The sequence below is a fragment of the Drosophila ficusphila genome, unplaced genomic scaffold (genome assembly GCF_018152265.1).
Source record: "Drosophila ficusphila isolate 14025-0441.05 unplaced genomic scaffold, ASM1815226v1 contig_470, whole genome shotgun sequence".
In the NCBI taxonomy this organism is placed as follows: domain Eukaryota; kingdom Metazoa; phylum Arthropoda; class Insecta; order Diptera; family Drosophilidae; genus Drosophila; species Drosophila ficusphila.
In genome coordinates, this window is record NW_025064389.1 from 1432409 (window position 1) to 1446997 (window position 14589).

General features: G+C 39.5%; 1 protein-coding gene across 2 annotated transcripts in view; it reads left to right on the forward strand.

Moving 5' to 3' along the window:
* The window catches only part of LOC108098859 (aminopeptidase N), a 304344-nt gene that overhangs the window by 238245 nt on the left and 51510 nt on the right, over window positions 1–14589 (forward strand). The window lies entirely within an intron of this gene.

Consider the following 14589-nt stretch of genomic DNA (forward strand, 5'->3'; position numbering starts at 1 on the left):
ATCACAATGCTTTAAAAATTTTTTCTCCCAGCTCTATACTCTGGGCGACTACGTATGGAACTTGTTACGCGAGGATACCTCTGAAAAAGCAAAAAAAATCAGGAAAAAAATTCAATTTAAAAAAAAAGAATAGTTTATTGGAAGTAATAAAAAAAATAATATTTTGTGTTAATTATTTTCATAATAATAATTTTATAAAATTTACCATGAAAAAAGAAATCGTATCACTTAAAAGGTGGCATAAATATTTTTGTGCATAATTTATGCACCTTAACCGAAAACAATCAAAAAACAACAATGATTTTGTTAAATTTTGTCGCACAGTGTTATTGATGCACTAATCTTAAGTAAAGGAATGTGTAAAAGAACACCTGGTGGACTGTGTTGGTTAAGAATTTTAGCCGGTTAATAAACTGCATCGTGATTTTAGAAGTATAGAATTTTCTAACGACTCTTGAATTTTGAATTAAACTGTATAAAAGTTAGCTGCCATCAGAATAATCGTTGGAGCTACACAAAATTAATATAAAAATTATAGTTTTATCCTTTCTTACTAACCCAGTAAAAGGGGAACGTAAGGTCCATCCTCGATTACTTAGTTTTTGCAGAGGGACGAAACATCCTTCCTGTTTCGTTTGCCTAATGGGACGGATAGATTCTCCCTGACAAAACCAATTTTCATGTCGAAAGAGCTTCAGAATCCGACTGAGACTTGTACCCCGACCAGAAAGACTTTTCAGTTCAATTACCCTAAAAGAACCATTAAATTTGGGTGAAGCTTGCTTTGACATTCTTCGTTTAAAAAAAACATGGTTTCCTACTTTAAGTTTTACAAGTTTGGCCTTATTCTCGTCAAACCTAGTTTGTCGTAACGTGCATTAGCTGCCATATTTTTCTCAGCTGGCTCCTTTACCTACCTCAGGGAAAGAAGTATATGTGCATTGAAATTATTTAAAAAAAAAAACCATAAAATAATTATATTAGGTTTTTGATTAAATTTATTTATATTGCTGGAATACATATTAACAAAAAAATAACAATATAGTTTTCGTAAACGTTTTGATTAACTTTAAATTAAATAAAGAATTTTAATTTCATATGAAATAAGTAAATGTGCATACTGACCGAAAATTCGAAATACATGTTGGAAAATTTTTGAACAATTTTAAGTACACTTCCTAATAATTTATATGACTTCCTTTCTTAATAAAAATTTGATTAATCCGATTGGGCATTGAATTTGCTAAGTTTTTCAGAGTTGTCGGATTAATTTGATCCCATGCCTTGATCAAAGCCTTTTTAAGGTCATTAACTGTGTCGAACTGGCTACCATTCTTGTAAACTTTATTAGAAAGAATTCCCCAAAGATCTTATATTGGGTTTAGGTCCGGGCTGATCGCTGGCCATTGCAATAGCGGTATTTTTCTAGCTGCCAGAAACTCTTTTGTTTTGCGAGCTGTGTGGATTGGCGCGTTGTCTTGCTGGAATATCCACTCATCCCCATAAATGTCTCCAGCAAATTCAATGAGCACTTTTTCTAGTAACTCTATATAAATTTCTGCATTTGTTATAGTCGGTATAAAATAAAGTGGAGACTTCCCAGCATACCCAAATCCGGCCCAAACCATTAATGATCCTCCACCGTGGTTTCGTTTATGGCAGACCTGCCGTGGTTGCCTTTTGTCGCGCCAGTACTCTTGACAGGAGTCAGGGCCGACTAAGTTAAACTTTTTCGTCCGAAAATATAACTTTTTTAAACTCCTTCGACAAAAATTTGTATTTCTCAGCAAATTGTATACGAGCGGTTATGTGGCGCTTTAATAGCCTTGGTACAGGGTCGCGTGAACCATATGTAACCATTTTGTTTTGGTTTAAAATTTGGTTTATACGTCTTTTGGATACTTCAAGATTCAGTTGACCTTTTATCTCCATGCAATACTTGTTGTCTTGAACTGCTAGACGCCGAATTTGTCTCTTGCACCGCTCGTCGATTTCAGTGGGCCTGCCGCTTCGCTTTATTTTTCCATAACTTTCTGGATTTTTAAGGAAGTTACTAATTGTATTCCTGTGCCTATTTAATCTGGTAGCAATATAAGAAATGGTCTGGCCAGATTCAGCCAGTCCTTTGATCATGCCGCGATCTTCCTCTGACAAATGTAAACCACGTGGCATTTTACCGTAAAATCAAACTAAATATTAATTATTTTATTATACAAAGATAAAAAATATTTTTTACTTACGTTCCGCTGACTAAAAAATATTTTTAGATCACACTTCTTAGCTTACTCGCTATCAATAACAGAATAATCTCAATATGCACATATACTTATTTCCTATTAAAATAACAAATTTCAGCACATGTCCTTAGAAAGGGTACAACGAATGAAGTCCAAAGAGGACCGTTTTTATTAGGATATGTTAATAAAAGATAAGAATACAAAACTGCGTACTTACAAAAACTGTACCGTTAACTTTAGAGAAAATACAAGCAAATTAAAAAGTGCACATATACTTCTTTCCCTGAGGTATGTTCTGTCTAGTTCGTTTTCTTCTACTTCACTTATTGACAACAGACTGAAAGGTCTAGCTTCTGTTCAGAAAAATAATTAAAGTGCGGTGAACTTTGTGACCCGCTTTGCCGTACCATTCTTACAAAACTTTGTATTTTCCTGTTTAGTATTCCTATTCTTAACCTGTAGGTTTTCAGTTAATTGTCTGAAAATTCTTTGTTTATTAACCTAGAAGATATGTCTGCTACCACATAATAACGTTGTTATTTAAAACCCAGCCAAACGCCAGTTTAGCTAGGACAAAACAATTCGTTTCTTAAAATTTTTTTCTATTTTCCCTCTTTCTTTTCTTAAGGGATTCCGTACCATTTGGTCTACTTTTCTACACTCGAGATCAAAATCAAACGACTGCAGAAATGTTTGATAGCGGTAACAACGGCTAATATTGAAGCTTGTACGAATAGTATTTTGATTAAGAAGGTTATTCAAAGAATGCCCGAATTGAAGTCTTTATATACGGCAATCCTACCACCCCATAGCATTGACAATTGCTAAAGCTTCAAGCTGGTGCAAATAATATTTCTATTAAGGGGCACAACTAGTGTGACGGCCAAAAAAAAGTTGATTTTTGGGAATTTTTATTAAAAAAAACTACTTGATCAATTATTTTAAAATTTTCAGAATATATTTATACATGTTTGAAGAATATACAGTGAAATTTTTAAAGAAAAAAATCAAATATTTTTTAAGTTAGAGCCGATCTCCAACGGCGTTAAAAAAAAGTGCCTTAACTGCTGCAGTGATTCCGGCCCTCTCCGTGGATGAAAAAAATGAAAAATTCTCGTCAAACTAGATGATATTGTCGAATTTTACCCACAATTTTGGTCGGATCAAAAAATCGATACGTCATTGTAGGGAGAACTATATATAGAACATGTAAAAAAATTTGATAGTGATCGGATCATTAGTTTTTGAGTTATCACTGCAGCAAATTCGGAAAATGCTGTTTCGAGAAAAACGCGTTTAAAGATAAAATGATCGTATTCACTGCTATACGAGCGGCTGCTGATATAGCTCAAAAACTATTTAAGATATCGATTTGAAATTTTAATATGTTATTTTCAAAGGTGTAATCTACCGAAATATGAAAAGAAAAAAAAAGATTTTTTTGAAATGTCACACTAGTTGTGCCCCTTAAAAGGTAACGTGCACTTACCATTGTAGCAATAACGCCCATTGAACTGGCATCTGTGTATAGTTCTATCAAATATTGAGGGGCAAATATGGTTAGAACTGGTTCCTGGGTTAGTACAGTTGTTATTTGTATTGTTTCATGTTCTGCCAATCTTGTGCAAAGGCAGTTTTCATTTGAGGTTATCAATTACAAGGGGTTTAATTTCTCTGAGGATTTCCACACAAACTGACGAGAATAGAAGGCAAGGTCTTTAAATTGAAATTATTGCGTGACGCTTTGTGGGGGTGGTAAACATGTCAACGCTTGAGTTTTACGTACGTTTGGACCAATTTTCCCGTCGACACTTCAAACCCTAAATACTCTATGTTAGTTTAAATAAAAGAACACTTAGTTAAGGTGAATGATAAACCAACCATTCCAAAGGCTTCCAACACAACCTACAGTCTGACCAATCCGTCTTCCTTAATTTGGCCACAATAAAAACATCGTCGATTTAAATGCTTTAATTATAAGACCTTGAAACACGGATGCAGAGTTTTTTCCAAAGGGAATGGTTAAAAATGCATACTTCCCTTCGGGCGTGACAAAAGTTGTACACTCAATCGAATCCGGATAGACAGGTATGAGCTAGAAAGCGCTTACCATATCGACAATCGAAAAAAGACTTTCGTCGAGCAACCTGGCAATCTGTTAGAAAAAATGTCATTCAAAGCACGGTAATCCACACATTCATTTATTAACCAGGAACATCGGGCTAGCGAGTGGCGAGCATCTGGGGTAAATTAATTGGATTTCATTCTCTTCTTTATAAATTCTATATGAACGGCGCTGTACTGCTTTTTGTGTAACCAGAGTAAGATAGAAGGATTTTTAGGTCGTTTCATCAGTGTCACTTAGGTCCCTATCAGAATCTAATAAATTTCATAGTAAGCTACAGTTACAATATTAACTCTTGCAGTTTAGAAAATTCAAAATTTTCAGCGTAAATTGATACTCCAAAATACTGGCTTAAAATTTCTCGGCCAATAAAAACATACTAATAATACAAATTTAGAAACGTTTCCATAAAAACATAATTTTTTTTTTTTTTTTTAGCTTTGCTTTGTTTATTGAATCTTCTCCTTACGAGACTTACAATAAGTGTATCAAATCTTATACTATAACCTAACTATCAGTCATATAGACTGGAACAGTAAAAATGGCCCTGACAAGTTATGGCTGGGTTGGAAGGTCGTTACGTTGCAGGCGGGTTCTTCTGGAAACCCGAGTCAGATCCCTTGCAAGAGGATTTGGGTGTGCTGAGAGTTTTTCCTTATATGACGCTTTTTGCTTCTCTATTTCATCTTTTACTGCGAGAATGCCAAGGTCCCTTTGGATGTTTTCGTTTCGAATATACCATGGTGCCCCAGTGATAGTTCTCAGGATCTTTGCTTGAGCGCGCTGTATGATGTCTATGTTAGTTTTGCTCGCGTTCCCCCAGAGCTGAGAGCCATACGTCCAGATTGGTTTAAGAGTGGAGTTGTAGAGCAGTACCTTGTAGTCCAGACACATGGGCGATCGGGCATTTATAATCCAGTGGAGGCTGCTGGCTTTTAGTTTAAGATGTAGTTTCTTGCATTCGAAGTGTCTACGCCATGTTAGGCGTCTATCGAGGTGGACGCCGAGATACGTTACTTCGTTGACTTGGGGGGATTTGTGTGCTATTCAGGTAGATCGGAGAGCATGTTTGTCTGTTGAGAGTAAACGTTACGTGCTTACACTTCTGTTCGTTTATTTTGATACGCCAGTCGGATAGCCACTTCTCTACTACCGTGAGGTGATTGGCTAATTGGGATGTTGCACGGACTGGGCATCTGGAGCGGCTGAGGATCGCAGTATCGTCAGCGAAGGTGGATGTTAGTAGACGGTCGCTCGTGGGAATATCCGCTGTGTAAAGGACGAATAGAGTTGGTCCAAGTGTGCTTCCTTGTGGGACTCCAGCTTCGATTTTATAGTTTTCGGATGTTGTTGTGTTGCACCTCACTGCGAAGACTCTGTTGAAGAGATACGACTCGAGTAATTTGTGAGTGTACCCGGGAAGGTGTATTTTGATTTTATGCATAAGACCGTTGAACCAGACGCGGTCGAATGCTTGGGATACGTCGAGGAATATCGCGCTGCAGTATTCTCTATGTTCGAAGGCTGTGCGAATCTCTGATGTTATTCTGTTGACTTGCTCGATAGTTCCATGTTTTTCTCTGAAGCCAAATTGATGCGCTGGGATAATGTTATGAGCTCTCATATATGGTAATATGCGTGTTAGAAGGCATTTTTCGAACAGTTTGGACAGGCATGATAAAAGACTTATTGGTCTGTAAGAGGACGGAATCGTGTGATCTTTTCCGGGCTTTGGTATCATTATAATTATTGACTTTTTTCATTTTTTTGGATAGTAGCCAAGACTTATGATCCCATTGAAGAGTTTAGAGATGACCTCAATAGCACAGTTTGGAAGTTCAATTATCATTTTTGGAGTTATTTCGTCACCGCCGGGAGCCTTTTTCGGTTTTAGCCTCCGGATGACTTTGGTGATCTCGTTCGGTCGAAATGATGGTATTGTAGTTTCGCTTTCAGTTTGAATTTCCGGTAGAGCAAAAGGACTTGCGGCGGGATTCGGTTGGAAGACGCCCCTGAGATGTGAGGCAAATGTTTCGGCTCTGTCTGTGTCGCTGCGCGCCCAGCCACCTGAAGAATTTCTTATCGGGTTTTAGCCGGAGAGCTTAGATTTGGGTGAGCCCTCCACAAAGGATGCTTTGCACTTGTTGGAGAGAGTTTCTCGATATATCGCAGTTGTGCGTTTTTGGCATTTTGCTTCAGAACCCGGTTTAATTTGCGGGTGGCTTCATTTAGACGTTGCTTTGAGCATGGCGATCTGCTGGTTTGCCACGCCCGTCGCAGACGCCTCTTTTCCAGAACGAGCTGTTCAATTTGCAGGTTGGTTTTGAACTTCTTTATTTGCACATCATGTCGTTGTGGGGTTGAGATCCCGGGTGCTGTGACGAGTACCCCTTCCAGCGCGGCGGTAGAGCAGTCGATGTCCTCTTCGCTATTGCGCTGTGTGTTAAGTTCAATGTGGGAACTGACGTACTTCCTATATTTCATCCAGTCAGTTCTGTGCGACGTCAGCCTGTAGGTGTAGTCCGTAATTTCTGGGTTTTGAAGAAGGGTTATCAACAATGGAGAGTGGTCTGATGAGAGATCGGGTAGGGCCGTGGCGCTTATTAGGTTGCGTGGGATGTTTTTTGTAACCGCGAAATCAATTAGATCTGGGATCTTTGTAGGATCTGCTGGCCAATATGTGGGGCTACCAGGAGAAACGTAGTCCAACTTATTTCTCACATTTATAAGTGCATTATAAAGTTGCCTTCCCTTGGGAGTAACGAGGCGTGATCCCCAGTGCGTATGCTTTGCGTTGTAATCTCCAGCAGCTATGAAGCGATCCCCTAGTGAGTTGTAGAAGTCCATGAATTGACCTTCAGAGATTGTAAAGCGAGGTGGGCAGTAGACAGCGGCGATGCAAAGGTTGTCGTTTCCTGACTGCACTTTTATAGACGTGGCTTGCAAGTAATTTGTTGCAAACCTTTGGTGAAAATGGTGTTTAATGCGTTCCCTAATTAAGATGCCGGTGCCGCCGTGGGCTTTACCATCGGGATGATCTGTGATAACTTCCGTATATGGAAGTTATATTTGCTTGTGAGGTGAGTTTCAACCAGCAGCATGGCGTCGATGTGATTTACATTTAGGAATTGTGTTATTTCCAGTTTATGCCGTGAAATTCCGTTGGCATTCCACATGGATATTCGTAGATTGGTCATTTATTATTTGGACTGCTGTGATACAAGCAGCTGCATCACCATATTCTGGTTCTGGACCAGCGTTTGCATGGTCGCTTTCATAAATGACATGAACTCCATCATGCTTTGTTGCATGGTAAACATCATAGTTTCCAAATTGCTTTGCGGCTGGGCTGGTACCTGTTGAGCGTTTTCTGAGTGTGGCTAGAGTGGTTTTTCCATGCCCGTTCGTAGAGCATCAGCGTAGGAGATGCCGTTGGTGGTACTGAGCGGACCGAAAGATGATCTGGCTGCCTTGGCGAAAAATACGTCTGGCGTAGTTTTTGATTTAAAATACACATTTTGTGTATTTTGTTGACGCGTAGCTGTCGCTTGTCGCATGCGACTCTTCAGCTCCTTGTAGACCAGACAGCCTCTGTAGTTTGCCGTATGGTTTCCTCCGCAGTTCCCACATTTTTTTGTATGGGGATCTTCTTTGTTAGCAGGGCAGTGTGCGGAATTGTGGAAGTCTCCGCAGACTACACAAACTGACCGAAGTGTGCAGTATGTCCTGGTGTGCCCAAACTCCTGACAATTTGTACATTGCACTGGGCCGTTCCGTTTGTGTGGTTCTTCCACTGTGATCCTCCGGTGCAGTAAGAACTGCAGCTTGTAGATCGGGTGCACTTCATTTTTCTTTAGGGTTTTGCTATCTGGCTCTAGCTCGACCTTAAAGAGTGGTTGCGGCTTTTTATTTTTGTTGATAATATTGCTAACATTCTTAGCAGAGAATCCCTTGTCTTTAAGGGCTTCTATTATCTCAGAGGGGGCGACGTCGGGTTCGATTCCTTTTAATACTACCTATAGCCCTTTGCTGCTTTTAAGTTGGTAGGTGTAAAAATTCTTTTTCGTTTCCTCCAGGTATTTGGAAACAGCTCGGAAGTGTTCTTCATATTTCGTCTGAACTTTAGTTTCGTGGATGTAAGCGGAACAACATGAAAATTTTCGTCCCCGACCAGCGCAACAATTTTGTTGACCAGGGCGTTTGAGCTTTTTTCCCTAATGTAGATAGGTGGGGGCTTTGGTTTCTTTTGGGTCACTTGATCCGGCTCAGCTTGGCTCTTACCATCTGCTAAGAGGGAAAATCGGTTGTTGTTGTTTGAAATCCTGGTTTTTTCGTTGGCTTGGATTGTACGGTTGATCTTTGGTTTGTTACCAACCGTGTTTTGCGGACTAAGCTTACGCTTTATCTATAAAAACATAATAACGTGCAATATTTATACGTTGATATAAAATGTTCAATATACTACAAATTTAATTATTACCAATTATATTTTTTTGTAGTTTTTTTTTAACGCTCGTTATCTTACGTACGGCGCAATTAGTGAAAATTTTGACGTGAAGAGTAAACAAATGAAAAACAATAGAAAAATTAAAGCAGAAAAAATAATTTTTTGTTTTATTACATTTTTGGGCCTAATTATGTGCTAAAAATGTAAATATTAAATGTCCTATAACAGCGAAGTCAGAGATAGAAGTAGGTACTTTAGAAAGTAGTCTGTTATAGTCAGAACAAAATACTCTGAAAGAAATATTCCGGCTAGAAATAGTTATACAATAATTTAAAACTAAAAGACTAAAACTGAGACTACTCACAAGTATGGTCTGTCAATTTCCCCAGACTTAAGGTTTAAATAAATACATTACCAAGCATCGCTATGCTGTAGTGGGTGAGGTCAAAATGTTTAGAAGCAGTCTAATGAAACAAAAAAGTAAGAAAATGTTAGCAATTTTGTAATGCAATGCGATTAGACTGAGTCAGCGTGCACTCCGTATTAAGCAGGTGTCCTAAGCTCATGGATTAGTCTGACCAACGAAATGAATAAAGTCGGTAACGTAAGAATCAAATTCCTTCCAATTTCCCATTTTTCATTAACCATGTTCGAAATATAAAGCGAGATTTTAAGTTGAGGGACCAAGAGGACACCAACATCGTTAACAAGCGTTATTCATCAGTAAGTTATTCAAGTAAGTTATAGTTGCACCAGTTTTGAAAATTTCTTATGTCTGATTGAAGGTATACATGCCGGGAATATTCATTATATTTTGCGGACACAGTTTTACATCATCCGCGTACATATGTATGCGAGAATACGCAATTACCCTATCATGTCAAGTTTACATAACATATCAGCAGAAAGAGATTTATAAATTCAAATGCTTTACTGAAGTAAGTGTAAATGAAATCACATTCAAAATCATTTTTAAATCAAAAGGACGTGAGCTGTAAAAGATAGGTTGTAGTAGACCTGCCTTTCATAAATCTATGTTGGCATGAAGATATGACTGATCTACAAAATGGCTGCAACACAACGCATCAGCGCAGTGTTTAAGAACACACATAGGAATCCAGTCAGGACCTGGGAAGTAAACTGGTGTAACGCGTTGTAGCTCCAAAAGTCAGGAGTTTTCTTTGAAAGTGGGATAAAATATTAGGTTCGACTTGGTTATGGCGTATAAATATAGCTCACTTGAATAAGACAGTATAAGGAATTCGGCAAATTGGTCAGCTATTGCCTGATCAGTATTTTTTTTTTTCATTTACAACTTGTCTGGAAGCATAGGGCCTTGGCTATATTTCTCCATCTTACTATATTTCTTACTGTCTTTTTCACCTGTCATATACCAGAGGCCTATGATGGAGATTCTGTTTGTCCAGAAAATCCCGCATATTATTCTGAGACATTTGTTGGCAATGCTAACATAGCTGCAATAGAAACGCCCACGAACTCAAACCGTTTTAAAATCTTGGCAGACTATGAGGATGACGCCGAATCTACAGAAGTCGAAAAAGGAAGCCTAAGCCCCCGCCAATTTACATACGAGAAAAAAAGTTCCAACGTTCTTGTCAACAAAATTATAGAGCTTATTGGCAAGGACAACTTCCACATAATACCACTCGTAAAGGGCAATATCCAGGAAACAAAAGTACAAACGAAGTCCGAAGATAATTACAGAGTATTATCGAAATACCTCACCGACAAAAAAAAAGAACTTTTACACGTATCAGCTAAAAAGCAGCAAGGGCCTGCAAGTCGTACTTAAGGGCATAGAGCCCGAAGTATCGCCTGCAGAGACAATCTTCAATATCCTTAACAGGGATAGAAAGCCACAGCCACTCTTTAAGGTTGAGCTCGAGCCACAAATTAAGCCCCTAAAGAAATACGAAGTGCACCCTATATACAATCTTCAGTTCCTGCTGCACCGCAGAATTACAGTTGAGGAGCCGCACAAACGCAGTGGCCCGGTACAATGTGCGAACTGCCAAGAATATGGCCATACAAGGTCTTACTGTAAACTGCGCCCGGTGTGTGTAGTTTGTGGTGAGCTTCATGACTCCGCACACTGCCCAGCCAGTAAAGATGACCAGAACTCGAAAAAGTGCGGCAACTGCGGTGGAAATCACACTGCTAACTATAGAGGTTGCCCAGTTTATAAGGAGCTGAAAAGTCGCATCCACCAGAGGGGATCTACTGCCCGCACCCAAAATAATCAGTTCATAGCCTCCAGGTCAAACCCTGAAGTCTTCTTCGCGACTGCAGCCAGATCCTCACTAGGACCCATAAACTCTGCCAAAAATGTCACACACGCAAGCGCTTTAAAATCAGGACTAGCTACCCCAGCCCCAAAAATCTCACTGCCGCAATCAGCACACCAAGAACCGAACACGGCTCAACAGCATCAACCGCCGGAGCAGCCAAAAAGTAACTTTGAATCTTTGATATGCAGTCTACAACAAAGCCTTACGGAGTTTATGTCATTTATGCGTACAACTATGCAAGATCTAATGCGAAACCAAAATCTACTTATACAAATGCTGGTTTCACAACAATCCAATGATTTTCCTAAAATTTCCTCCATTAAGTCAGCCGAAAGCCTAAGTAGCTATGGCTATCCCCCCCCCTCCCTGTAGCTTTAGTTTATAACTTTAAGCAAACAAAATGTAAATAAAGAAATAAATAAATATTCAGCTATAGTATAATGACTTCCCTACGAATATCTACGTGGAACGCTAACGGCGTTTCGCAGCATAAACTCGAATTAGCGCAATTCCTTCTAGACAATCAAATCGACGTAATGCTGCTTTCAGAAACACAACTTACAAACAAATACAATTTCCAACTACGAGGATATACATTCTATGGAACAAATCATCCAGATGGTAAAGCACACGGCGGGACTGGAATTTTAATCGGAAGCCGTATCAAGCACCATTACCATACGAAATTTGCTAAAAACTACCTACAGGCCACATCAATAAATATACACCTAAACACTGGCAAGCAACTAACTCTAGCCGCCGTATACTGCCCCCCACGCTTCACCATAGCCGAAGATGATTTTATGCAGTTTTTCAACTCACTCGGAGACCACTTCATAGCAGCAGGAGACTACAATGCCAAGCACACACACTGGGGATCTCGTCTCGTGACCCCAAAAGGAAAGCAGCTCTATAATGCAATTATCAAAGCTAAGAACAAGCTAGACTATGTTTCTTCTGGCACTCCAACATACTGGCCGGCAGACCCAAAGAAACTTCCCGATTTAATAGACTTTGCGATTACCAAAAACATTCCTAAAAATATGATAAGCGCCGAATGCCTTTCGGATATTTCATCTGACCACTCGCCTGTCCTCTTTACTCTACTCCGACACCCAGGAACATGGGATCACTCATCAAAACTGACCTCACATAAAACCAATTGGGTTAAGTACAGGAAGTATATCAGCTCACACATTGAGCTGAGTCCTCACCTCAGCGAAGAAGCCAACGTAGACAGTTTTGTTAATTCACTGGAGTCTGTACTCGTCTCTGCAGCTCGAGTTTCAACACCTCAAACCACAAACACACAATACATTCAAAAGAAGACAAATCTACAAATCGAACAGCTCGTCCTCGAAAAGCGACGCTTACGTCGACAATGGCAATGTCACAGATCGCCATCTGCTAAGCAACGCTTAAAACATGCCTCACGTCAACTTGATCAAGCTCTACAGCAAGAAGAAACCGCCGCCGCTACATAGAGCAATTGTCAACTAACAGTACAAAACACCCACTATGGAGAGCTCACCCAACTATGAGCTCACCGAAAGAAACCGTGATGTCAATTAGAAATTCCACAGGCGGGTGGGCGCGCAGCGACGCAGACAGAGCCAGCACGTTTGCCAAACACCTTAAAAATGTCTTCCAACCAAATCCTGCCACCAATCCTGCCTATACGATCAGCGTGAACTCCGTATTGGGGACTCCATACGGGTGCCCCATACTCAAGGATTGGCCGGACCAACGATATAAATAAAGCCTTGGTAACGTAAGGATCCTCAAATTCCTTCGACCATCGTTTTATAAATCCAAGCATTCCCCTAGCTTTATTAACCATGTCCGAAATATGAGCAGAGAATTTAAGTTTGGGGTCCAATTGGACGCCAAGATCGTCAACAAGCGCTATTCTTTCCAAGGCACCACCACTTAGTGAATAGGTGACATTTTGTGGATTGACCCGACAAAACGTCATCAGCTTGCATTTAGAACTGTTTAATTTCAATAAATTTTCGTGACACCAGTTTTGAAAATTGTTTAGGTCTGCTTGAAGGTTTAAGTGACGGGAGTAATCATTATACTGCAGATACGTACATAAGTACGCGGGAATGCGCAATGATCGATGGAAGATCATTGATAAACAAGGTAAAAAGTAATGGTCCCAGATGGCTTCCTTGTGGTACACCAGAGGTAACTCTGAGGATACTACTTAAGGAATTTTTGAAAAGGACTCTTTGCGTTCGGCCACTGAGATAACTAAAGATCCAACTTAAAAGATCTGCTGGAAACCCCATCATGTCAAGTTTGCGAATCAATAGGAAGTGATTTACAGAGTCAAATGCTTTACTGAAATCTGTGTAAATGACATCAGTTTGGAAATTATTTTTAAAGCCATCTATCACGAAGGATGTGAGCTCTAAAAGATTTGTTGTGGTAGACCTGCGTTTCATAAATCCGTGTTGGCATGGAGATATGATTGATCTACAAAGATGCTGCAAGTGGGGGGTTACTGCACGTTCGAAAAGCTTTGGAATTGCTGACAATTTAGAAATACCTCTATAATTGCAAGCATCCGACTTGCTTCCCTTTTTATGAAGGGGAATAACAAATGACTCCTTCCAAACAAGGGGAAACTGACAAGTATGTAGGGATAGGGTAAACAGCTTGAGAAGGGGTTTACACAATGCATTTGCACAGTGTTTAAGAACACACCCAGGAATCCCGTCAGGACCTGGGGAGTAAACTGGTGTAACACGTTGAAGATCCAAAAGTAGGGAGCTTTCGTTTAGGGTGGGGTATAAATATTGCTAACTTGAATGAGACACTGTTGAGTAAGTTGTTTGAAAGAATTGGGCAAACAGATCGGCTATTGCCTGATCAGTGTTAGCCGTCCTACTTTCAAACGGAAGCGAAGGCGGAAAGGAACATGATCTGCGCTTAGTGTTGACAAAATTATAGAACTGTTTAGGATTTTCCAAAAACAGACTGACAACCTGAAACCTTATATTTGTTATAAAGTCTGGACTTTAAATTTCTAAGGTGTGACAACTACTTTGTAAACCAAGGTGGTTTATTGGATGTTGATGGGATATATAGCGGAACACACGAGCTAAAAAACGATTTGATTGCCGAATAAAAAATTGTAATGGCATCTTCCATATTATGTCAGGAGTAGAAATCGGACTAGTCATTGCCAGATATAAGTTGATTAAGTCTCAGAAAGCATTATTATAGCATTATTTTTAACTGTTATACCAGTGTCGATAGTCACCTCGAAATCAGGGTGATAGGGATCTTCAGGCAGCGTAAGTGGTGTTGCTCTAGAAAGAAAAACATTTTCAGGATTTGAGACAAGGCACAAATCAAGTAAACGATCTAATGAATTTCGAACATGGTTTACCTGACACAGATTTATGTCAAGTAGACCGTCAATGAATTCATTGTGGCCTATAGGTTGTAAAGCATTAGAAT